The sequence below is a fragment of the Pinus tabuliformis genome, chromosome 8, assembly GCF_031772625.1.
Source record: "Pinus tabuliformis cultivar Carrire ecotype Pingquan chromosome 8, CPIR1, whole genome shotgun sequence".
Classification (NCBI taxonomy): Eukaryota; Viridiplantae; Streptophyta; class Pinopsida; order Pinales; family Pinaceae; genus Pinus; species Pinus tabuliformis.
The window spans coordinates 1,036,822,746-1,036,849,162 of record NC_142294.1 but is presented as its reverse complement, the minus strand read 5'-3'; the positions used below and the strand labels follow the sequence as shown (position 1 = coordinate 1,036,849,162).

The 26,417-nt window shown below is 39.4% G+C and overlaps 2 pseudogenes; both read right to left on the bottom strand.

The window, feature by feature from the left end:
- Nucleotides 1–2,883: 2,883 nt before the first annotated feature.
- LOC149238901 (ABC transporter G family member 42-like) lies at nucleotides 2,884–13,920 on the bottom strand (annotated as a pseudogene).
- A 4,188-nt stretch (nucleotides 13,921–18,108) lies between these two features.
- LOC149238900 (ABC transporter G family member 36-like) overlaps nucleotides 18,109–26,417 on the bottom strand; it is a 185,141-nt pseudogene continuing 176,832 nt past the window's right edge.

The window sequence follows — 26,417 nt, the reverse complement described above, 5'->3', positions numbered from 1 at the left end:
ATTTCATGAAATAATCGATGACAATGATGATATACCCATGCCCCCTAGCTGAGCGAGGGTTACAGTTCATATAATCAATGCCCCATTTAACAAAAGGGCCAACTGTAACGACAGGGTGCAAAAGAGTAGGAGACGTGTGCATCTTCCGTTGGTAGATTTGGCACTCGTGACAAGAGCAGATAGCGAGAATGCAATCCTTAAAAATAGAAGGCCAAAAATAACTAGCATGGAAGATCTTATGAGCAGTAGCATACCCGAACATATGACCACCATAGGTGCCAGAGTGGCAGTCATTTAGAACTCGTTCAGCTTCCTCGAACGTCAAACATCGGTGTAGAAAAGATTCTGCACCAAGATGGTACAGGATGTCCCCAATAATGTGATAAGGTTGAGAATGATGGCGAATTCATCGCTAAGCATCCTTGGAAAAATCTGGACGAGAAGAGGATGTCTGAAGATAGACAATAATATCCTCATACCAAGGATCGATGGTACTAATCAAAAATAGAGATTCATCCGGAATATGGTCCTCTAACCGAGAGGGTGTGGTAATAGATGGTAGGGAGTGTTACACAATAATTTATCACTGTCTTCATCCTAGTCTTCCTACTATGTCATGGGTCCAAATTCATTCTTTCTCATGTTAGATAAATGCTCTCTGATGTTGTCAAATGACCCACTTTTCCAAAGGTTTCTACCTCATCGTGTCTATTGGCCAAATAAATGCACAAAAGGGTGCTCGAAAGCCCTGCCATCATGGAAGTACACCTAATTTCCGAGATGGTTAGATTTTATGTGCCAGCGCGACTGTCGCTTTTAATCCTGAGCAATGACCTGACTAGCTATGTTATTCAATAATGATGTCAGCGCGGAAGGCCAGTTATGTGCCCACGATGATCCAGATTGGGCAAGTTTGTTCAACCAGTCGGCCTTCCAGATGACTCTAGACCTAGTTGTTGGCCTTATTTATGTCGCCCTCCTTTCTCTGGCATGGTTGTTCCATCATTTGTGCTACCTTCATTGGAGATAAGCTCATCCTCCCACCATTCATGGAGACTCCTTCTCCTATTTAAACTCTCACCATTGCTATGTGCTACTAGTTTTTGGCTAGTTTGGAATTCTTAGTCTTTGGAGTGTTGTTGTTAGTAATTGTGAGCTTGTTAGATAGCTGGTGTGAGTGTGACAAGTGTGGGATTGTTGAGATCTTGAGGAAGGTTGTGAAGTGCCTTTGATCTTGTGTAAAACTTGTGAGTGAGAGAGAATTGTGTATTGAGAGATCCACTTTCAAGAGTGAATGCTTGAGGAACATGCTGGTTGGATCCCTCTGAGAAGGCTTGTGATGTCAAGACCTTGGTTGTAAGCTTACTCTATTTCATAATTAATGCAATCAATGATGTTTTCCTATGTCTTTTATGTAATGTACTAGATAGCTCATGACTTCTTGACTTTATGAGTAAATAGATTATTGTTGTTCCAGTTACGTGCTTTGTTGTATTTCCTTTGCATTGTTTCAGGTTGATTACTCATTGGGAGAAGGAAGCGGAAGCTGGAGCAGTGCAACGGAACTCCATTGACCACTGGTTGAGGTAGGCCTCCAACTTGAACTATTTGAGGAAAATTGTTGTTGATTTGTCCTTGTTTGTGACTAGACTTGTTAGCGCTCAAATTTGCCTTAGGCTGAATGAAGGCGAGGTTAAAGGCAACATCAAACCAAGCTCATCCTTGTAGCTAGCCCTACGAGGATAGGAGAGAGCTCTCTCCGGGTCTATCTTGATAAAATGATCAATAGAGTCCGAGATGACTTAAATGGTAACTGATTTAGGCTAGTAAAATGAATTCGAATGAGGGATATTTGATTTAATGACTAAGTTCTTGGGCTGCATGGGACAAGGACAGCATGAGCAGAGATTTAACCAAAGGCATAGCATATTTCATAAGGCGAGATAAGCATGAGGTTCTAGCAATCGAATTGAATTTAAATGGGGTGAAAAGACTGTTTAAGAAAGCTGAAAAGGGCATTAATGTATGAATCCTTCCAGGCAGAAGAAAACACATAAAGGCTGAACATTTCCTCAAGGTAGAGCAATGACTGAATTCTAGCTTTCTCACTTAAAAGTATTTATCTGGAAACGATCATGAATGAAATGCAAAACATCACAGGATACATATGAAATAGAGAGAAAAACACATGCCAAAACTCATACCACAAGAATCTTATAAATCAGAGCTGCACCATTTAATTATTTCTCTGTCAATCTGTACAGCTAAATGCTGAGTTATTCCTCCACCATTTCCCAAAACTCAGAACCCTTGACACATAATTTTTTATACAACAAATAGGCTTCAGGAATGGGAAAATAGATCGATTGAGAATAGGGGCCATTTCACCTAAAATCATGAGAATAGGGAGAGTCTACTCTAAAAAGGAGCAGCGTTACATTATCTCTGATGACCAATGGAGAGGTGGAATCTGTAGATGTAAATCCCTTTGAATTGCAACTGAAATCGAAAATAGACTACACGCTCCTACTTCTCTCTATTTTGGTAGGAATTTTGTTTAATTTGGCATGCTTTGACCTGGTAATTTGCATTTGTTATTTAAATAAAAGTTAACCTTTAATAAACATAGTGTTTTGAATGGAGATTTTTCCTTTGATGACGAGAATCAAGATGTCGTTTATTTACCAACAAACTTTGCCTTTCATCTTAGCAATGATAAGTGCAATCTTTGGGTTTGCTTGATACTTTGCCAAGTTAGCAGCCTTCTTCATCATATCCTGAAGTGCTGTCATTATATCCGTATCACTGAACGCAACCATCAGCTCTGGATCATTCAAGATTTTACTCATATCAACATCACCAGGTGTTTTGCCTGGGAAGCCACTAGTATCCCCCCCATGATTTATGCGTGGAGGTTTTCTCTTGCTTTTTGGGAAATTGAGAGATCCGGATATCACCCTCAATATATCCTCCAGTTTTCCTCCCAGCTACGTCATCCATGAGAGTTGTTTTCCCTGCACCACTGAGCCCCATTAATGCCGTAAGAACACCTGGTCTGAATGCTCCTGTAACATCTCGCAGCAATTGAAGTCTATCTTCAGCCATTCATTGTCCCCTCATTTGATACAAACAAATGCCGAATTAGTCAGCCAAACCCTTCAATTAAGAGAATCCACAAAAATTGGCAATAGCCGGATCACATAATACATTAGTCTCATGACTCAAGTTCCATGTAGGGGGCTTGTCAACGAAGTATTTGACATTTTCAAAAGACATGGCCAGTGGTTGAAATGGAAGAATCATTCCTTGCTTTGGAGAAACTCCTATTGCATCCTCCAAAGCCAACTCATTATTGCATGTCATATTAGCTGATCAGATCCTAATTTGTCTCATCTGCATTTCGGAAGTATTATTGGCAACTGCAAAAGATAGAGAACGTGAGAACGATCTTCTTGACCTTGATGATCTTGTATTGAGCCCTTGTTCTGTACCATTCTGTTGGGATTGCATTACTATATAAGCTCCCTCAGAAATGACAGCTTGAGGTTTCCCCAGAGGATTTAGATATGCAAGAGCCATGTCAAACAACACGTTGAAGATTAATGTGTTGGAAATAATATTGAGAGGGGGGGTGAATCAGTATTATCAAATTCTTTTCAATATATCTTCCTTATTTATACTTTGAATAATTCTTCAAATATTGATCATTACTTTGTATGTCAGTATCATAAAATAATGAGCAGGAACAAGAAAAGAAAATAGTCACACAAAAGAACACCATATATAAGCTGGAAACCCAATGTGGGTGAAAACCACCTGCTGCAATATGTCTCTATCTTCTTTTAATAAGAAACTCCTTTTACAATGATTTTGTACTGGTGCAGTCCTTTACCAGTACGCAGGCTACAACCTGCAGAGAGATACAACCCTCTTAGCTCTTGTACTAGCCAAGATACTAGTACGTAGGTGCTGGCCTACTGAAGGCTACAACCTTCTCTTTCTTCCAAGGACCACGTTTCATAAATTTTCAGACTGGATCCATGAACATCAATCAGTCATCAAGTATATCTGCATCAAACAATCTCCTTTTCCCAATTAGCACTGAATCAAGTAAACACTTCTCTGACAGCTGTACCCAGAACACAGTAACAGTAACCACACACCAAATTCTGAACCTAGAATACTGCAGCAATAGACAGAGGCAGCTAGATCATAATTTAAAGATATACGCTACTTCAAAAACCTGAAACCTGCGTGCAGATCTATAAAGGATAATTCCTTCTTTCAAATATTCAGACACTAATTAACCCAGATTGTCATATTTATAGATCAAGCATGCACCTCATATAACATACCAAAATCATGCAAAGATACTATTATTCAAGCATAAAGATTATGACCCATCAAAAGAACTTATCCTTCTTTATGCGCTAAGGTTCCTCCTTCATTCAGATCCAGATCTGCAGCATAACCCAATCACAAATATTTCAGATCTAGCACTTATTAGATATTCAATTCATTCAATGATGCTTTGCCAAATGATCTCCTTCCTCTTTTATAGTCTTAGGCCTTCCACAATACCACGGTCCAAAACCATAGGATCAAAAAACTGTTGGACTAATACCATGAACCAACCATGAAAGTGCGTGAGATCAACACTTTTGGATGCAATACCACGGGCCAAAACCATAGGATCAAAAACTGTCGAACTAATACCATGAACCAACCATGAAAGTGCGTGAGATCAACACTTTTGGATGCAATACCACGGGCCAAAACCATAGGATCAAAAACTGTCGGACTAATACCATGAACCAACCATGAAAGTGCGTGAGATCAACACTTCTAATGAGGTACCATGGTCCAAAACCATAGGTTCAAATACCAAGGACTAACTACCACAGACCAAAGGTAAGTTCTCCAACATATACGTACTTTTCTTTGCATGAAAGTGCGTAAGCTTTTCTCTACATGAAATAAACTTTTCTCTGCATAAAAGTGCGTAAAATTTTCTCTACATGAAATAAACTTTTCTCTGCATAAAAGTGTGTGAACTTTTCTCTACATGAAATAAAATTTTCTCTGCATAAAAGTGCGTGAACCTTTCTCTACATGAAATAAACTTTTATCTTCATGAAAGTGAGTGAACTTTGCTGCACTATAATTTATCATCTTAGATGAGTGGGTTGCCATCAAGTACAACATATGTATCATAATGCCAACAATCTCCCCCTTTGGACTTGATGGCAACAACAACCAATCACTCTCCCCCTTTGACATCAAGTGCAAAGGGTTATGCTCCCCCTAAGACTATAAACCAGATCTGAAAAGAAGAACCATAATCCATCAAGCACCATAAATGACCATGAAAGAGAGATAGAGATGTATTGCAACAATATTCAGACCAGAATCCATGATCTCCTTCTGTACTTCCTCCATAATGCCAACAATGCATGATATGCTCCCCCTGAACCTGTGCCATTCGATCTTTGACCAATCCACAACCCAACACATGTACGCATATACTTCAGATGAGCCTTGCGTACAACCAACAATCAGAAGAGATTCAACAACAAGATGATGCATCAACAACCCCCAGCTTTTACCTGAGGGATTCAAAGGTCTCCCTAGGCAATGGTTTGGTGAGTATATCAGCAACCTGTTCCTTAGAAGGAACATACTCCAACTTGACCTTTTGTTCAAGCACTTGTTCCCAGAGAAAGTGATACTTGATTGGTATGTGCTTGGTTTTTGAATCCATGACTGGGTTCTTTGAAATGCTGATTGCACTTGTATTATCACATAAGATGGAGATGGGTGGTGTACAAGTGATTTGAAAATCCTGCAAGGTCTGGATCATCCAAAGGAGTTGAGTGCAGCAAGATGCAGCAACAACATATTCTGCTTCAGCTGTAGACAAGGCAATCGAACTCTGTTTCTTGCTGAACCAAGATACTAATCTGGAACCCATAAAGAATGCACCACCACTTGTGCTCTTCCTGTCATCCATGCTTCCGGCCCAATCTGCATCAGTATAAGCATGAAGTGCGAGATCTGTATCTCTAGGATACCATAAGCCATAATTTTGAGTCCCTTGAAGATATTTGAAGATTCTCTTTACTGCCTGAAGATGAGTTTCCTTTGGATTTGCCTGAAATCTTCCAACTATTCCCACTGCATGCATGATGTCTGGTCGGGTACCTGTCAAATAAAGTAGACTTCCAATCATAGATCTGTAGGTTGGTTGATGTACTGCTACTGATTCATCATTTGCACTGAGGCTACATCCTGTGACCAAGGGTGTACATACTGGTTTTGCATCTTCCATGCCATATTTCTTCAAAATCTGCTTGAGATACTTGGTTTGAGACAAGAAGATCCCTCCTTCCTTTTGTTGGATTTGCAGGCCAAGAAAATATGTCAATTCTCCAAGCAAGGACATTTCGAATTCTTTCTGCATCACCAAGGCAAAGCTTTGACTCATAGATTCTTCATTGCTACCAAAGATAATGTCATCTACATACACAACAAGTATTAGCAGTTTTTCATTTTCAATTTTTATATAAAGATTGCTATCTGCTGATCCTTTTGAAAAACCTTGTTGATGAAGATATTTGTCCAAATGATAGTACCAAGCCCTTGGAGCTTGTTTAAGACCATAGAGAGCCTTTTTCAGTCTGCATACAAGATTTGGATCATTTCCAAGAATGAAACCATCTGGCTGCTCAATGTATACTTCTTCTTCTACGTCTCCATTCAGAAAGGCTGATTTCATGTCCATTTGAAATACTTTGAACTTTTGAAAGCTTGAGAGAGCAAGGAACATTTGGATGGCCTCAAGTCTTGCAACATGAGCAAAAGTTTCCTCAAAATCTATTCCTTCTTGTTGCGCATACCCTTTACAAACAAGTCTTGCCTTGTTTCTAATTACTTCCCCATTTTCATTCAACTTATTTTTGAAGACCCATTGTGTCCCTATAACATTCTTATCCTTTGGTCTAGGAACCAACTCCCAAGTGTTGTTCGTTTTGATCTGCTCAAGTTCGTCATCCATTTCTTTGACCCAACATTCATCTTTGCATGCCTCTTTTACATTTTGTGGTTCAGTGGAGGAGAGTAATGCTAAATAGCTTGAAGCTTCTGCAATTGTTCTTCTTGTTTGTACACCTGCTTCTTTCTACCCCAAAATCTAAGATTCTAGATGATTCTTCTGAATGTACCGGGATGGAGTCTTCTCTTCTATCCTTATCAGTTCCTCTGGTGCTTCTTGAGGTTCTTCTTATTCATGATTCTATCTTTGAGGGTAGTCTTCATCTTCTTCGATATTTTCATGATTTACTTGCCTAGGAATGTATCCCTTTTCATCAACCACTACATCAATCTGTCAACAATTCTTCCAAGTCTTTTATTGTAGAAATTATATGCTTTGCTGTGTGGAGAATAACCAAGAAGAATGCCTTCATCTGCTCTAGGTTCAAGTTTGCCAAGTTGCTCATCAGTATTCTTAATATAGCATTTGCTCCCAAAGATTTTGAAGTGCTTTACTGAAGAAGTCTCACCATACCAGAGCTCATGAGGAGTTTGAGTGCTATTCACTCGGACATTTGTTTTGTTGATAATAAAAACTGTAGCATATACATCTTCACCCCAGAAAGTTGTGGGAGTTCCGGACTCATCAAGCATAGCACGGGCCATTTGTTGGACTGTTCTGTTCATCCTTTCCACCACTCCATTTTGCTGAGGAGTTCTAGCTATAGAGAATTCCCTTCTTATCCCATGTTCTTCACAGAAATCGAAAAATTCATTTGAGGTAAACTCCCCACCTCTATCAGACCTGAGACACTTATTTTGTAACCTGATTCATTTTCAACCAAGGCTTTGAAGGATTTGAATTTCTCGAATGCTTCGTCTTTGTGCTTCATAAGTCCTAACCAAACGAACCTGGAGAAATCGTCAATCAATAATATCAAGTATTCTTCTCCTCGAGGTGTCCTTTTCCTAAATGGACCACATACATCTGTATGGACTAGCTCAAGAGGCATGCTAGCTGATCCTTCCTTCTCTGGAAAGTTAGTTCTGGTTTGCTTTCCAAACTGACATGATTTGCATATGGTGTTGTCTAGAATTTTGATATCTGGAAGACCACGAACAGCCTGATATTTGCATGCTTTCCTTATTTGTGAAAAGCTTAGATGCCCCAACCTCCGGTGCCATAACCAGTGTTCATCATCCTTGCTCAAATAGCATTGTTGTTGTCCTTCTTCAAATATGTATAAATTATTTGGAGTTCTTCTACCACTGATCACTGTTTCACCTGTATCAAGATCACGAACGTGACATCCGTTTGATCTAAATATCACCTCGGTTCCTTGATCACACATCTGGCTGACACTTAGAAGATTATGCTTCAATCCATCAACATACAAAACATTTCCAGCTTTGACCTTTTCTTTTAACTGAGCAGTGCCTTTTCCTTTTATAGCTGTAGGAGTATCATTTCCAAAAGAAACTTTCTTTCCCTTTTCTAAAGCAGAATATGATTCAAGTTTTTCTTTATCACCTATCATATGTTTCGAACATCCACTGTCAATGTACCATAGATTTTCTTGTCCTTCTGCATAAAATGCTATCCCACATCTTTCTGTTTGTGGTTCCTTTATTCTCCATGTTCTGGTGCTTGAGGCTTGTTCCTTTGTCTGTTGAAACCTGCTCCTGCATTTAGAATCTTCATGACCAAAGTTATTGAAAATAGAACATTCAACTTCATTTTCAAGAGCCGAAAAGTTGTTATAGGTCCTTTTTGTAATCCCGATCATACTTCTTTGTTTTTGAGCTTCTCTAGTCATGATTGTTTTATATGCAACACATTGAGCTGCTTTGTGACCAAAGTTATGGCAAGAGAAACATTGCCCATTGAAGAAACTTGTGCGATTATCAAATCTACCGGCCAAATGATTGTAATTTCTATTGTCATCCATTCTTGAAGCAAATTGAGAAGATTTTACCTGTGGCTGGTTGTAGCTTTTGTTCATCCTTAAGACAGATTGCCCCTGGTTTACCTGATAGTCTTTGTTCGTTCTTGATGTAATTCGTCCCTGCTTTACCTGGTGATCTCCATTGTGCTTTTGCTCATTCCTTCTTGCTACATCAAGATAACTCTTTGAGGTGGATGCTTGAGATGTTTCTCCATTATACCCCAGACCTGTCTTGTTTAGCGGAGAACGCTATACATTGATGATCTCATCTAGAGTTTCAGATCCTTTGACAAACTTAAGATTAATAGCCTTTGTTTTCTCAATTTATTTTCTAAGGCCAACAATTTCACCTTCTAACTTTTCAAGATATTTTTCTTTTTCATCAATTTGAAATTGTATAGTATCAATGATCATATTCTTTTCTTCTATACATGTCTTAAGTCTAGAAATCTCATCATAAAAACTACCCACATCTATAGCATCCATGTAATCATCATCTTCAAATGCCATTAAAAGTTTATAGTCATTACCTCGTTCATATTCATCACTATTTGATAGACCATCACTGTCTTCATGAGTGTAGTAGCTTTTCTTATTTGCATTTTGTTTCTTGTTCCATCTAGAAGGTTCCTTTCCTTTGTCAATCTTATCCTTATGAGGACATTTGGCATCATAATGACCTACTCTTCCACAAGCAAAACATTTAAAAGGTAGCTTACCTTTGAACCTTCCAGTACCCCGTTGAAGATTTCTGACAAAATTTGATTCTTCTTCTTCTTCTGGCATGTGACTTGATTCATAGTAGTCTCCTTTGCCTGAAGCCTTAAAAGCAGCTTCTCTCCTGTCTGATGGACCTCCTTTTCTCATTTCATAAGCAGTTAGAATTCCGTGTAGCTGAGACATAGTAAGAGTTCGTAGATTTTCCTTTTCTTCTATTGCAGATACTTTAGATTCAAACTTGGGGGACAATGATCTTAGGACTTTTTCAACCACAATAGCCTCTTTTATTTCTTCACCCAAGTTTTTCATACAATTAACAATCTCATCTACCTGAACGAAATAGTTAGCCACACTTTCATCATTATACATTCTGAGATTCTCATATTGAATCCTGAGGGTTTGAAGTTTTGCAAGTTTTACCTGTTCATCTCCTTCGTAGCTCAAAACAATCTTGTCCCATATTTCTTTTGCGGATTTATATTGCATAACCTTCACGAGTTCAGATTGAGATAGACATCCTAGAAGAGTATTAACCGCCTTTGCATTTGTTTCATATTTCTTCTTCTCAGCTGAATCTGTAAGAGTAGCTGATGGAAAAGTATACCTTGTTTCTATAATGTCCCATACTTCTGTACCCAAAGATTAAAGATAGGCAGTAACTCTTACCTTCCAATATACGAAGTTTGTCCCATCAAAAATCGGTGTCCTGATTGATGCTTCCCTCTCGTAGTTGCTCATGATGTTAGATCTTCCTTCAAGCGATCAAGCTTCTTCAGAAGGACCTGCTCTGATATCAATTGTTGGAAATAATACTGAGAGGGGGGGTGAATCAGTATTATCAAATTCTTTTCAATATATCTTCCTTATTTATACTTTGAATAATTCTTCAAATATTGATCATTACTTTGTATGTCAGTATCATAAAATAATGAGCAGGAACAAGAAAAGCAAATAGTCACACAAAAGAACACCAGATATAAGGTGGAAACCCAATGTGGGTGAAAATCACCTGCTGCAATATGTCTCTATCTTCTTTTAATAAGAAACTCCTTTTACAATGATTTTGTATTGGTGCAGTCTTTTACTAGTACGCAGGCTACAACTTGTAGAGAGCTACAACCCTCTTAGCTCTTATACTAGCCAAGATACTAGTACGTAGGTGCTGGCCTACTGAAGGCTACAAACTTCTCTTTCTTCCAGGGACCACGTTTCATATATTTTCAGACTGGATCCATGAACATCAATCAATCATCAAGTATATCTGCATCAAACAATCTCCTTTTCCCAATTAGCACTGAATCAAGTAAACACTTCTCTGACAGCTGTACCCAGAACACAGTAACAGTAACCACACACCAAATTCTGAACCTAGAATACTGCAGCAATAGATAGAGGCAGCTAGATCATAATTTAAGGATATACGCTACTTCAACAACCTGAAACCTGCGTGCAGATCTACAAAGGATAATTCCTTCTTTCAAATATTCAGACACTAATTAACCCAGATTGTCAGATTTATAGATCAAGCATGCGCCTCATATAACAGATCAAAATCATGCAAAGATACTATTATTCAAGCATAAAGATTATGACCCATCAAAAGAACTTATACTTCTTTATGCGCTAAGGTTCCTCCTTCATTCAGATCTAGATCTGCACCATAACCTAATCACAAATATTTCAGATCTAGCACTTATTAGATATTCAATTCATTCGATGATGCTTTGCCAAATGATCTCCTTCCTCTTTTATAGTCTCAGGCCTTCCACAATACCACGTTCCAAAACCATAGGATCAAAAAACTGTTGGACTAATACCATGAACCAACCATGAAAGTGCGTGAGATCAACACTTTTGGATGCAATACCATGGGCCAAAACCATAGGATCAAAAACTGTCGAACTAATACCATGAACCAACCATGAAAGTGCATGAGATAAACACTTTTGGATGCAATAACACAGGCCAAAACCATAGGATCGAAAACTGTCGGACTAATACCATGAACCAACCATGAAAGTGCGTGAGATCAACACTTCTGACGAGGTACCATGGTCCAAAACCATAGGTTCAAATACCGAGGACTAACTACCACGGACCAAAGGTAAGTTCTCCAACATACACACGCTTTTCTTTGCATGAAAGTGCATAAACGTTTCTCTACATGAAATAAAATTTTCTCTGCATAAAAGTGCGTGAACTTTTCTCTAAATGAAATAAACTTTTCTCTGCATAAAAGTGCGTGAACTTTTCTCTACATGAAATAAACTTTTCTCTGCATAAAAGTGCGTGAACCTTTCTCTACATGAAATAAACTTTTCTCTGCATAAAAGTTCGTGAACTTTTCTCTACATGAAATAAACTTCTCTCTGCATAAAAGTGCGTGAACTTTTCTATACATGAAATAAACTTTTATCTTCATGAAAGTGCGTGAACTTTGCTGCACTATAATTTATCATCTTAGATGAGTGGGTTGCCATCAAGTACAACATATGTATCATAATGCCAACATAATGAAAATCCCAACAAAGCACCCACCCTTATCCAATACCAATATGCATGTGTAAACATGTTATGATGCTTTAGCGCAGTCAGGCTAAGATTCATGGCATTGTCTGCATTAGTCTTCCATCTAGGAGCAAGCATCTCATTCACAGAGATCGCATTCTCTACATACATCAAAGGGGAGCTCCAGTAGCCCCATATCCACCAATTTGGAATTCTATCTCTAGGAAGAATGAACCCTCCAAGCCTGAAGATGATAAGAAGAGATAAGGATCCTCCAGTATTAGCTATGACCATTGTTCTGAAAATTCCTGCTATAAGGCGGAACAAGGATGATGCCATATGATGAAGTAGGAATATGAGAAGAAATTGGCCAAAACAAAAAACCTGCTAGCTTCAGGAGTAAACCCAATGGTATAGTAAGTCATCACCACCCAAATTCCAGCTTCCAATAATGAAATCAAAATTCTCGATATAAAAGTAGGAATAATGAAAGCCCATGCAGGGTAGAAGAGAAGATCCCACTACTTGAAGAACACTAGTAGCCTAGACATTGTCATGGGAAATTCTGCACATCCATTGAACAAGTTCGTCATGATGCTGAAAAAGAGTGATCCAAGGTACAGATTTGCATCATTCAAGGTTTTATGGTGCATTTCAGTCCTCAAGAATACAGTGGCTCCAAATAAGGCAACAATCATAATCTGTACAATTCTAAAGACGTAAACAAAGGAATTCCGCTTGAAAAGAATCCATTCTCTTGCATAACAGGCCTTGAAGATCTCTATTTTGAGGACAGGGCTCCTATTGAATACCAAAGCTGCTCTGTGACTTCTGTTCTTAGCATAAGGGACTGATAACTCGTTTTCCAAATCCAAACCCGCATTAAACTGCTTGAATCTAAATACAAATTCCTTGACAGGGACACAACGATAAGGTCCGCTTTTGTCTGCCCAGTATTGTTCTTGATCTTTCTTAGATGTAACCTCTTGTAGCAAGTTTGCAGTGCCCTTTCTTTCAGGACATTTGAATCCATAGCTTTCAAAAAATTCCAGCACATTCTCCCTAGGTCCATGGTACTCAATCTACCCCTCTGATAAAAGTATTATGTCCTCAAAGAGATCAAATTTTTCTGGTGTTGGCTGCAACAGAGACATGAGAATTGTTGCATCCATGAGATGGGTAAACTATTGCAGAAATTCAACTATCTGATATGTGGTTTAGTTGTCAAGTCCTGTCAAGATCTCATCCATGAAGAGAGTTTCATTAGGTTCAACAATGATCTCCCCAGTTGTGACACATTTCATTTGCCCACCGGAGATGCCTCTTTGCATGTCATCACCAACTATTGTATCTGCACAAATATCTAAGCCCCGAATCTTGAGGATGTACTCAATTGGAAGGTTACTCTCCACACCTTCCATTATTGTTGCTTTCATGAATAGATCAATTTCTACCTCTGGAATAATCCCGTCTTGCTTCTTTCTCCTAACAAGTTCCGCAAGCAGCGAGTATCTGTCACCAAAACCCTGACATCTAGCAGTGAAGTCAATTGTTTCTCTAACAGTCCTTTCTCCAAGGTGCAAGAAGATGTTTTCTGAGGAACAAACTCATTGAGTCTATGCCCATTGTAGGTAATCTCTCCCCTCACCTGTTTGTGAGAAACAGGTAGTGACCTGATCTCCCATAAAACTGGCTTGTAGCAGAAAATTTGAGTCATTTTGGAAATTTGAGGAAGAAATGGTGAAAAATTTCTTTGGAGGCTCTCTGCGCCGTGCGCACTACCCAGTGCGCCGCACCAGTGGAAATTTTACACTATGCTCGGGCTCCTAGTGCGTCGCGCACAATGAGCGCACCGCGCCTCCTTGTGTGTGCGTTGCGTGCTCAGAATTTCACCATGAATTGCTTGCAGGGATAGGGAAAGGGTTATGTAGTGGTTTTAGGGTGGGGTTCTTAAGAAAAATGGTCAAGGGGAGATGAGAAAGATGATGGGTGAGGGGACAAGGGGAGTGGAGTGAAACCTTGGTGCTATCATCACGTTTTGCAACCCCGCCTATTGTTTTTCTTGATGATTTTTTCATGGTCATTCAAGGCACACATATGTTCAGTTGTCTTCTCAGGATTAAACAAGAGTTCCTTAATTGAATCATGTAAATCAGTAAGGCAGCGCTGCTTTTCTGTGCAAGGGAAATAAATCTACATGTCTGCTCCAGGAGAAACAATGTTGAATTTTGGATCAAAAACATTAATTCTATTAACCACATGGTAGAGACCAGGAAGGGTGAAACCAATGTGGCTTTCATACTATCCAACAATATCCTTACTTTCTGCAATCTCTTGATATGTTAGTGATAACGAAATCTGCGTGATTCATTGCAATTAGATCTGCAGTAAACTGGCAAGAAAAGTAGTATTTTTCCTCAAAATCCCTCTAATATATGTATGAATCTGGGTATTTCGTCCTCTCCAAAGCATGAGCAATGTTGCACTGAGTAATTCCTTGTTTATGTGCCATCAAAGATGCAACTAAATTCCCATCGCTGTAATTTCCAACAATCAGATTAGGTTGACCTTTCAGCTCTGCACTTACTTCATTTGATACATTCTGTGCATTTGCAATGTTTCAGTTGCCAGTGAACTTGGTCTCAGATTTCAGATTATCCAACTTCATTCTTGTATAAGGCACTTCTGGATAGCTACAAGCCACACAGGGTTCAATTTCAAGATAATAACCATCAAACTCCACCAAACTACTGAGCGTGTTGTATATTCGACAATTAGGATGATTTGCCAAGAGTTTGTTTTGTGAATGGAGCATATCATAAAACAAATTTGACAATTTCTTCTTCAAAACAGAGTTTTGAAGAAGAAATATCTTTGAGCATAAATGATGATGAAACTCTTGAAATAAGAAACTTATTGAACCTCCCTCTGGCCTGCAAGCGTTATTTCACACTTCTAGAGACAAAACCTGGACTCAAGAATTAAAATGACTCTTTTTGACCAAAATGATTGCAAATTACGAGAAATGAACCTTGGTGAATTTGATTCTAACAGAGGACTGACAAGACTGAGTCTAACATTGGCTCCAATTCGGATGGCAGTTGTCGCTCCGTGGAGGTGCCAAGAACATCAGATCTCTAGGAGAGCTAGACAGTGCCTTCGTCCATTGGGCTATGGAGTCCATTATTCCGACAAACCAATATGACTCAATTTATTGACTCAAACTTGACTCAAACTGACTCAATGCAAATTGAAATGACTGAAAAACTTGACTCTAACAAACTAACTCAAAATGGCAAAGACATGGAATTAAAACTTAAAGCTGGGTGGCTATACATGGCCACCTGTGTTTCTTACAAGACAATATATCCTCAAACTATATCAAAATGCCAATGCAACCAATCAAGAAGATGGCTTCTTGACTTATTCTTCCTATCAGATCTTCTAGTCAACAGTAGATGCTTGTAACTGGGTCTTCAAAAAGTTAATTTACCATGATCTCCTTCATCATTGAACACTACAATAATCACCTTCACTGCTAGCTGCAACAAACTTGCCAAAGGATCTTGAAAAACATGAAGATTTGCCATTTCCACCTCCTACTGAGAAAACGAGATGTCTTTTTCTCTTGCTTCTGATTTTTCTTCATAAATAAGAGCACGTTCTTGGTCTTCAAAAAATTCTGAACAAGTAGATGAGCATATTTCCTCTTCAAAGAACGTTTCAAAACACGAAACATATGAACAAGAATCTGACATGGAATCCATAATGGTCTGGTCGGCTATAGTCTGAATATATTTTTGATCATCTTGGCATGATATGACAGCCAGATTCTCATTACATTCATCACATTCATCAATCATGAAAAAAGCAACTTCAGATGATTCTTGAAACTCAAGCATGACATCTCTATCATCTATCATAAATTCATCCAGAGAAACTTTTTCACCTACTTGAACAAAGATAACCTCTTGTTGTTCATGAATTGACTGGATTACCTTGGTCAGAAGGCTGTGTTCTGATGAGATGAGGGCAGTTAGGCCTGTAACTCTGTCTTCTTCATTTGAGGCAGCCTGAACAATGCAATTCTCTTCTATGAGATCCAGGACAACATGTTTTTCCTCATCACAATCCGTCTATCACTCTGGTTTATCATCATCATTTTCAGAGATTGGAACATCATTTTCCTCCGTATCCTCATTTATTTCAACCAGATCTGAAATATTACTTCTTTTTTCATCATTTTCAGTCATAGGGAAATCTTTAACCTGCTGATTATGATCCTACTGCAAAGTTTCCTCTAAGAGTTCTGTAGGCTGCTGAAATGGATTTTCATACAATTCTTCCATGATTTCTTCGTCCATAAAATTATCATCCTCATAGTATTTTTCAAGGCTCTCAATAAAAGTAGAAGCATGTTTGCAACAGTCATGAACTAGATTTAACAATGGATAAGAATCTTGATATCTTTCAATGAACAGGGCATGAAAATCCTTTAAACAGTAAATACAAGCAGGCGGCAAACTTTCATACCAAGATCGGGCTTCGTCTTCCAGAGTAGCCATAAACATTTTCATCAAACAGTATTCAGGAAAATCGATCTTTAATTTATGCACGTGAATGTGAAATTTCACCCGATGAAGAGCAGCGTCATTACCTTCCACATTTCTGAACACAGGCAAATTCTTTGACCAATCTACCTTGGGGAGCATATCTTCTTGCAATCCGATCCATTTTGAAAATCTTACCGCTATTGATCTCTCTACAGTGGAGTCACCATGAAGGATTGATTGTTGGATTCTTCAGTGAATGGAGTCGCTAGGTGAATGCTTTCAGCCTTTCCAGTGTCTGATCGCCGTCCACCATCAACAATCAGATTAGAACTTGAGATATGAACTGGGGCAAGACAATCTACAAGTAAACTTCTTCCCCAGTGGAGTCGCCACTATGTTAGCACTCGAATCTCCCTCAGGTTGAATGAAGGTGAGGTTCAAGGCAACATCAAACCAAGCTCAGCCTCGTAGCTAGCCCTACGAGGACAGGAGAGGGCTCTCTCTGGGTCTATCTCGATAAAATGATCAATAGAGTCCGAGATGACTTAAATGGTAACTAATTTAGGCTACTAAAATGAATTTGAATGAGGGATATTTGATTTAATGACTAAGTTGCTGGGTTGCATGGGACAAGGACAACATGAGCAGAGATTTAACCAAAGGCACAAGATATTTCATAAGGCGAGATAAGCATGAGGTTTTAGCAATCAAATTGAATTTAAATGGTGTGAAAAGACTATTTAAGAAAGCTGAAAAGGGCATTAATGTATGAATCTTTTCCAGGCAGAAGAAAAAACATAAAGACGGAACACTTCCTCAAGGCAGAGCAATGACTGAATTCTACCTTTCTCACTTAAAAGTATTTAGCTGGAAACGATCATGAATGAAATGCAAAACATCACAGGATACATATGAAACAGAGAGAAAAACACATGCCAAAACTTATACCACAAGAATCTTATAAATCAAAGCTGCACCATTTAATTATTTCTCTGTCAATCTGTACAACCAAACGTTGAGTTATTCCTCCACTGTTTCCCAGAAATCAGAACCCTTGACACATAATTTTTCATACAATAAATAGGCTTCAGGAATGGGAAAACATATTGATTGAGAATAGGGGTCGTTTCACCTAGAATCATGAGAATAGGAAGAGTCTGCTCTAAAAGGAGCAGTGTTACATTATCTCTGATGACCAATGGAGAGGTGGCATCTGTAGATGTAAATCCCTTTGAATTGCAACTGAAATCGAAAATAGACTATACGCTCCTACTTCTCTCTATTGTGGTAGGCATTTTGTTTAATTTGGCATGCTTTGACCTGGCAATTTGCATTTGTTATTTAAATAAAAGTTAACCTTTAATAAACATAGCGTTTTGAATGGAGATTTTGCCTTTGATGACGGGAATCAAGATACCGTTTATTTGCCAACAAAATTTGCCTTTCATCTTAGCAATTACAAGTGCAATCTTTGGGTTTGCTTGATACTTTGCCAAGTTAGCAGCCTTCTTCATCATATCCTGAAGTGCTGTCATTATATCTGGATCATTGAACGCAACCATCAACTCTGAATCATTCAAGATTTTACTCATATCAACATCACCACGCGTTCTGCCTGGGAAGCCACCAGTAGCCCCCCATGATTTATGCGTGGAGGTTTTCTCTTGCTTTTCGGGAAATCGAGAGATCCGGATATCACCCTCAATATATCCTCCAGTTTTCCTCCCAGCTAAGACATCCATGAGAGTTGTTTTCCCTGCACCACTGAGCCCCATTAATGTCGTAAGAACACCTAGTCTGAATGCTCCTATAACATCTCGCAGCAATTGAAGTCTATCTTCAGCCACTCATTATCCCCTCATTTCATACAAATGAATGTTGAATTAGTCAACCAAACCCTTCAAGTAAGAGAATCCACAAAAATTGGCAATAGCCGGATCACATAATACACTAGTCTCATGACTCAAGTTCCATGCAGGGGGCTTGTCAATGAAGTATTTGACATTTTCAAAAGACATGGCCAATGGTGGAAATGGAAGAATCATTCCTCGCTTTGGAGCAACTCCTATTGCATCCTCCAAAGCCGACTCATTATTGCCTGTCAGATTAGCTGATCGAATCCTAATTTGTCTCATCTGCATTTCGGAAGTATTATTGGCAACTGCAAAAGACAGAGAATGTGAGAACAATCTTCTTGACCTTGATGATCTTGTATTGAGCCCTTGTTTTGTACCATTCTGTGGGGATTGTGTTACTTTATAAGCTCCCTCAGAAATGACAGCTTGAGGTTTCCCAAGAGGATTTAGATATGCAAGAGCCATGTTAAACAACACGTTGAAGAGTAAGGAAAATCCTAACAAAGCACCCACCCTTATCCAATACCAATATGCATGTGTAATCATGTTATGACGCTTTAGCGCAGTCAGGCCAAGATTCGTGGCATTGTCTGCATTAGTCTTCCATCTAGGAGTAAGCATCTTATTCCCAAAGATCGCATTCTCTACATACATCAAAGGGGAGCTCCAATAGCCCCATATCCACCAATTTGGAATTCTATCTCTAGGAAGAATGAATCCTCCAAGCCTGAAGACGATAAGAAGAGATAAAGATCCTCCAGTATTAGCTATGACCATTGTTATGCAAATTCCTGCTATAAGGCGGAACAAGGATGACGCCATATGATGAAGTAGGAAGATGAGAAGAAATTGGCCAAAAAAAAAAACCTGCTAGATTCAGGGGTAAACCCAATGGTATAGTAAGTCATCACCACCCAAATTCTAGCTTCCAATAATGACATCAGAATTCTCAGTATAAAAGTAGGAATAGTGAAATCCCATGCATGGTAGAAGAGAATATCCCGCTTCTTGAAGAACAATGGGAGCCTAGAAATTGTCATGGGCAATTCTGCAAATCCATTGAACAAGTTCATCATGATGCCGAAAAAGAGTGCTCCAAGGTACAGATTTGCATCACTTAAGGTTTTATGGTGCATTTCAGTCCTCAAGAATACAGTGGCTCCAATGAAGGCAACAATCATAATCTGTACAATTCTAAAGACGTAAACAAAGGAATTCCGCTTGACAAGAAGCCATTCTCTTGCATAACAGGCCTTGAAGATCTCTATTTTGAGGACAAGGCTCCTATTGAATACCCAAGCTACTCTATGACTTCTGTTCTTAACATAAGGGATTGATAACTCATTTTCGAATCCAAACCTGCATTAAAATGCTTGAATCTAAATACAAATTCCTTGACGGGGACACAGTGATAAGGCCGGCTTTTGTCTGCCCAGTATTGTTCTTGATCTTTCTTAGATGTAACCTCTTGTAGCAAGTCTGCAGTGCCCTTTCTTTCAGGAAATTTGAATCCACAACTTTCAAAAAATTCCAGCACATTCTCCCTAGGTCCATGGTACACAATCTTCCCCTCTGATAAAAGTATTATGTTCTCAAAGAGATCAAATGTTTCTGGTGCTGGCTGCAACAGAGACATGAGAATTGTTGCATCCATGAGATGGGTAAACTGCTATAGGCATTTAACTATCTGATACATGGTCGAGCTGTCAAGTCCTATTGAGATCTCATCCATGAAGAGAGTTTTAGTAGGTTCAACAATGATCTCCCCAGTTGTGACACATTTCTTTTTCCCACCAGAGATGCCTCTTTGCATGTCATCACCAACTATTGTATCTGCACAAATATCTAAGCCCCGAATCTTGAATAGATCAATTTCTTCCTTTGGAATAAGCCCGTCTTGTTTCTTTCTCCTAGCAAGTTCCGCAAGCAGCGAGTATCTGTCACCAAAACCCTGACATCTAGCAGTGAATTCAATTGTTTCTCTAAAAGTCCTTTCTCCAAGGTGCAAGTCATGCTGCCTTATGTAAGCAGATGTTTTCAGAGGAACAAATTCATTGAGTCTATTCCTGTTTTAGGTAATCTCTCCCCTCCCCTATTTGTGAGAAACATGTAGCGACTTGATCTCCCATAAAACCGGCTTGTAGCAGAAAATTTGAGTCATTTCAGAAATTTGAGGAAGAAATGGTGAAAAATTTCTTTGGAGGCTCTGTGCGCCGCGTGCACTGGCCAGTGCACTGCGTACTCTGAGTGCGCTGCGCCAGTGGAAATTTTACATTGTGGTCGGGCTCCCAGTGCGTCGCGCACAATGAGTGCGCCGCGCCTCCTTGTGTGTGCGCCGCGCGCTCATAATTTCACCATGAATTGCTTGCAGGGATAGGGAAAGGGTTATGTAGTGGTTTTAGGGTGGGGTTCTTAGGAAAAATGGTTAAGGGGAGATGAGAAAGATGATGGGTGAGGGGACAAGGGGAGTGGAGTGAAACCTTGGTGCTATCATCACGTTTTGCAACCCCATCTATCGTTTTTCTTGATGATTTTTTCATGGTCATTTAAGGCACACATATGTTTAGCTGTCTGCTCAGGATTAAACAAGAGTTCCTCAATTGAATCATGTAAAGCAGTAAGGCGGTGCTGCTTTTATGTGTAAGGGAAATAAATCTGCATGTCTGCTTCAGGAGAAACAATGTTGAATTTTGGATCAAAAACATTAATTCCATTAACCACACGGTAGAGGCCAGGAAGGGTGAAAGTGATGTGGTTGTCATACTATCCAAAAGTACCCTTACTTCCTGCAATCTCTTGATATGTTACTGATAATGAAATCTACATGATTGATTGCAATTAGATCTGCAGTAAACTGGCAAGAAAAGTAGTAATTTTCCTCAAAATCCCTCCAATATATGTCTGAATCTGGGTATTTCGTCCTCTCCAAAGCATGAGAAATGTTGCACTGAGTAATTCCTTGTTTATGTGCCATCAAAGATGCAACTAAATTCCCATCACTGTAATTTCCAATAATCAGATTAGGTTGACCTTTCAGCTCTGCACTTACTTCATTTGAGACATCCTGTGCATTTGACAATGTTTCAGTTGTCAGTGAACTTGGTCTCAGATTTCGGATTGTCCAACTTCATTCTTGTATAAGGCACTTCTGGATAGCTACAAGCCACACAGGGTTCACTTTCAAGATAATAACCATCAAACTCCACCAAACTGCTGAGCGTGTTGTATATTCGACAATTAGGATGATTTTCCAAGAGTTCATGTTGTGAATGGAGCGTATCATAAAACAAATTTGACAATTTCTTCTTCAAAACAGAGTTTTGAAGAAGAAATATCTTTGAGCATAAATGATGATGAAACTCTTGAGATAAGAAACTTATTGAACCTCCCTCTGGCCTGCAAGCGTTATTTCACACTTCTGGAGACAAAACACTGGACTCAAGAATTAAAATGACTCTTTTTGACCAAAATGACTGCAAATGACGAGATATGAACCTTGGTGAATTTGATTCTGACAGAGGACTAACAAGACTAAGTCTGACATTGGCTCCAATTGGGATGGCAGCTGCCACTCCGTGGAGGTGCCAATAACATCAGATCTCTGGGAGAGCTAGACAGTGCCTTCGTCTATTGGGCTATGGAGTCCATTATTCCAAAAAACCAATATGACTCAATTTATTGACTGAAACTTGACTGAAACTGACTTAATGCAAATTGAAATGACTAAAAAACTTGAATCTAACAAACTAACTCAAAATGGCGAAGACCTGGACTTAAAACTTAAAGCTGGGTGGCAGTACATGGCCACCTGTGTTTCTTACAAGACAATATATCCTCAAACTATATCAAAATTCCAATGCAACCAATCAAGAAGATGGCTTCTTGACTGATTCTTCCTATCAGATCTTCTGGTCAACAATAGATGCTTGTAACTGGGTCTCCAAAAAGCCAATTTACCATGATCTCCTTCATCACTGAACACTACAATAATCACATTCACTGCTGGCTACAACAAACTTGCCAAAGGATCTTGAAAAACATGAAGATTTGCCATTGCCACCTCCTACTGAGAAAACGAGATGTGTTTTTCTCTTGCTTCTGATTTTTATTCATAAATAAGAGCACGTTCCTGGTCTTCAAAAAATTCTGAATAAGTAGACGAGCATATTTCCTCTTCAAAGAACGTTTCAAAACACGAAACGTATGAAGAAGAATTTGACATGGAATCCATAATGGTCTGGTCAGCTATAGTTTGAATATATTTTTGATCATCTTTGCGTGATATGACACCCAGATTCTCATTACATTCATCACATTCATCAATCATGAAAAAAGCAACTTCAGATGATTCTTGAAACTCAAGCATGACATCTCTATCATCTATCATAAATTCATCCAGAGAAACTTTTTCACCTAGTTGCTGTTCATGAGCCTCCCCCTCTGCTTACTTTTGGTTGATTGTTTAGTGGCTGTTATTGACCAATCTCGGCATTGTTTCGATTTCTCTTCACTACCCGAACATAGATTACAATTGTTTGGATCAACCGTTTTTCCACATTTGTTTTTTGCTTATTGGTTTCTTTAGATTAAAGGCATCAAAATAAAAAAGATTGTATTTCATTTAGCATGTGAAAGTGAAAGTAAATTTGGATTTCAAGTTTCATATTGAAAAGCGAATGATTAAATCTCTCATTAGTAGTATTTGTGCACTTTACCGATTGGTGTTTGTTTGCATTGAGTGACTGTTTGTTGCCTTGGTTTTCTTGGTTTGGGAATGATCTCTCTACCCTCCCATAGGTAGGTGTTCATCGAAGAAAAAGGATATTTCATTCATTCTAGCTGCATCCTAGGTTTTGTTATACACATACGGTAAGGCCTGAAAACTGAAACATAATCCAAGATCAACTCTAAAATGAACTGAATAAATCTAATAACGCATTGGAATATAACACACTCATTTAGAGGTTTAGGCTAGAGATGTGCTCCAGCGTCATTAAACTTAGTCACTTTTGTTTCCACTCAAGGTTGGGTGATTCCTCCTTCTGTGACTCAATAGTGGTCTAGTATGGAATTGTGCTCCCACATACCATCGAGTATATGGGGAGACCCCACTAGGTTATCATCCTTTATCCTAGGAAGCCGTGTCTACCACCTTACAAGTTGTAACGCACCGAACACAGCAATCGGGAAGATTGACTGCCGTACGAAAAGTCCTTGGTTTTCATATGACTGCCAAGGTGTACATGCAGTTTTATGGATTTGTTTGGTAAACCTTTTTGCCTAGTTCTCCAGAGTAGTCACTTTTGTTCCTTTTCAGACTCCCTAAAATAAAAGGTCCATCTAAGCACTTGTCACTTCAGCCTCATTAAATATTCGAAGGTGACTAGAGTCATCTTTTTCCCTTTTCTCGACTCTTTAAAGATGAAAAGGTCAAGTTTTGTTCCTGTGTCTTAAAATTTATTTGGCCACGATTCACATTTGCCCGGTTAGATATTGTTTGCATTAGCTTGAGTAGCGTTCTTTCTCATTCTCTATGGCAACATTCCCTGAGTCTACCAGCCAAGGTTTTCCCTCAGATGGAAATCCTGGTCCATTTCCTTCTTTTGGAAATGTTGGTGCTCCGTATATGGCAACACTGTCTTTGCCTAGGTTAACCATCAATTTGCCCGTATGGTTGTTTTCAACCTCGGTGGTCTCGAGTGTCATGACTCCTATTCCACCATCTCCTTCGTCTGAACCATGACATGTTGAATCCAAGGTTGAGCCTATGCCTTCTTCCCATGTTTCCTCCTCCTCCTCTCCTCCTTCGCCTGGTGAAAGTTTCACGTTAAGTAACTAGGAGCCTAAGAAGAAGAAGAAGAAGACGAATAAGAAGAATAAGGCCGATAAATCCAAGGCCACCTATGCAGTTACCACTCCGATTCCATCCCAGGTCGAACCACCTTCTGCTACTCTGCGAAAGGTTAAGTTTCCTTACAAATTATGCAAGGGTGACCATCTTCTTCGTGATTGTCCTGGCATTCCAAGGATCCTAGATGTATGGTCCCAAGATCCAGTTCGTCCCTCGTCATCCTCTAAAGCTCAAGGCGATGTTATCCTATCAACTGGCAATGGTAAGAAGAAAGGGAAGATTCAATTCCCCTGTAGGCTATGTGAAGGAAACCATCCCCTTCACCTTTGTCCACTCATGGATAAAGCTTCCGCCATTTTGGAAAGTCTTACAGCTTCTTCACCCCAACTTCCTGTTGGTTATCAGCAGATTTCTTCAGACCCGCCCTCCATTGACAAAGATATTGACTTAGATTCTTCTCTTGTCCGTCCTCCTTCTTCTGAGCCTGGCTGTGCTCAGCCTATTCTAGACCAACCATTGGTCAGAAAGAGTGTCAACTTAGGTTCACCACCTGTTGATCACTCTGTTTCGAAAGAGCATCATGCTCATGTTCTTCTCATCTCATCAGATTCTCCAGAGTCTAAAAATGACTCTCCTATTCCAGCTAATCATGAGAGTCCTTTTTCGATTCTTGTGGGGCAAGGGGAAATCATACGATTCCCCCACCAAGTAGTTTGGTCACTAATTTCGATTGGAGTCACTTGACTACTTTCCACCTTCCATCCTATGTGCCTTTTGAGATTACAGTATATGCCTACGATAAGGCAGTACTTGGCACTATCTTGGATGAGGGTGCGTATGTCAGCCTTATGCCTTCCACTACTTGGCAAGCTTTGGGTTCCCCACAGCTTGTGTCGGTTACATAGAATCTGTTGGCATTCGATGGAGAACCTTGTCAACCTCTCGGCATCCTCCCAAAGTTTCCTATTACTTTGGGGGGCAAAACCATCTATATAGATGCCATGGTTGTCCAAGGTGCAAATTTCAGTCTTCTCCTTGGCCGTGATTATATTTATGCCATGGGGGCCCTTGTTTCTTCCCTTTTCCACATGGTTTGTTTTCCACATGAAGGAAGAATAGTGACTATAGATCAATTATCGTTCGTTAGTCCCCCGGTGCTTCCTTCGCAGCCATCACCCCCTATTGGTTCTTGCTCACCAGTAGTACCCTTCTTGCCATAGGTTAATTATGTGGCTACTCGTTCCATTTCCGCCTCTCCTGATAACCATACAATTGGTCTGGTACAAGATGTACGGGGGGCATTGGAACCTGATTTGTCATTAGTGCATCGTGACATGTATTCCTCCCAGAGTGCATCTCTTCCATCCCACGAAGACCTCTTGGGATCCATGTTCTCATCTAGCCCATGAACAGAGTGCCAAGGATAGTTTTGATCTTGTGTCGACCTCGTTAAAAAAAAAAACAAGGTGTCCGAGGATAGTTCTGATCTTGTGTCGAACTCGTTAAAAAATGAAACAAGGTGTCCCGAGGATGGTTCTTATCTTGTGTCAACCTCGTTAAAAAATGAAACAAGGAGTCCCGAGGAAAGTTCTTGATCTTATGTCAACCTCGTTAAAAAATGAAACAACGGTTATGAGGAAAGTTCTTGATCTCATGTCAACCTTGTTAAAAAATGAAACAAGGGTTATGAGGATAGTTCTTTTACTATGTCAACCTCATTAAAAAATGAAAAAAATCCCTTTCCAAATCGAGTCTTTGTTTAAGATCTCGTAAAATCCAAGTTGAGTCTTTCCAAGATCTCAACAGTGAACCTTCATCCCATTCACCTCGTTGAATGCAATGAAGCTTTGGGGGCATGTACCTCGATTTGCGTCATTATGCTGGGGGCAGGCAAACTTATAACAAGCATAGTTTTTCATTTCAAGCTTGTGTAAACATGAAACCGAATCCAAGC